The sequence below is a fragment of the Terrapene carolina genome, unplaced genomic scaffold, assembly GCF_002925995.2.
Source record: "Terrapene carolina triunguis isolate 2854851 unplaced genomic scaffold, T_m_triunguis-2.0 Scaffold89, whole genome shotgun sequence".
Taxonomy (NCBI): Eukaryota; Metazoa; Chordata; order Testudines; family Emydidae; genus Terrapene; species Terrapene triunguis.
Window position 1 is genome coordinate 29,152,215 of NW_020664440.1, and position 1,270 is coordinate 29,153,484.

A 1,270-nucleotide genomic window follows, 5' to 3' on the forward strand; every position below is an offset into this window, starting at 1 on the left:
GGATGGAGGGGTGGATGAGGACGGAGGACTGGGGATGGTTGGAAGGACGGACGCGTAGCTGGGGAAGGATTGAGCAGTTGCTGAGCTGTGGCTCACATGCCCATGTCCAGCATTGTGCAGGGGGCAGCTCAGGGTGCTGGGCTGGCAGAGGTGCAGGAGCAGCTGAGCTGCTGGGCATGGGGAGCTTGCAGGGGGAGCCATCCTGTCTAGATTGGGCCCATTCCATCTCTGGCCAGTGGAGCAGGAGTTGAGCTGGGCAGCCAGGTGCCCCCAGCCACTAGGGGAAGCCAGCACATGCTGCTGGGACCTGCTGTAGCACAAGGTGCATTTGCGGAGGGGGATTCAGGAATGTGACCTGGCATCCCCAGGCAGGGCGGACTGACAGGGCAGAGTGAGGGGGCAGGGATGGCTTAGACGGGTTTCCACCCCCCACCCCTACAGGATGGAATTGCTGGGATGGGAGATGGAGCATGGAAAATGCCATCAATGCCCCTTCCTCCTCAGGCTCTGGCCCCCAGCACCAGCAGAGCTGAACTCCCCAGCTACACAACTGTAGGGGAAGCAGATTTGATGCCAGCTCCATCCTGGGCAGGGGGGCAGGGAGGCAGAGCAGGGTGCCGGGGGTGGGCTGTGGGGTGCTGATCGGGAGGATACACAGCTCATAGTGTTGCCTGGCATGAGATGGGCTTGGGAGCAGTGCACTTCCTTATTGGGCACTTGTACCCAGAAGGGCTAATTCCCTGCTAATTCCTAGAGCCTGGCTGGGCACTGCTGTGGGGAAGCTCACAGCACTGGAGTCCTTGGCTGGGCACTGCTGAGGGGAAGCTCACAGCACTGGACTCCCTGGCTGGGCACTGCTGTGGGGAAGTTCACAGAGCCAAGAGGCTCTCCCTCCCAGCAGGGAGCTCCATTCAGCAGCCTACCTCCCAGCAGGCACAGAGGGGGCTATGGCGGGTGAGGCCGTGACGCGGGCAGGGGATTAGCGGAGTGTGCTGCGATGGGAACTGTGTGAAATGCCAGGATTAATCCTTCATGCACAGGCCCCAGAGCTGCATTCCCCATCTGGCGCCTGCCCAGCATGGGTGTGTGTGTGTGTCTCCCGAATCCTCCCCCAACTCGCCCCCCTGCATGCACCCAACACGGGAACGTGCGTTGTGTGAGCGTCATGCTCAGATAGTCACAAAGGGGCATCGGAAATAGCAGAGAGGAGAATGGATGAGATGAGGATGTGTGGGGATTCATGGATGGATAGATACATAGAGAGGTGTCT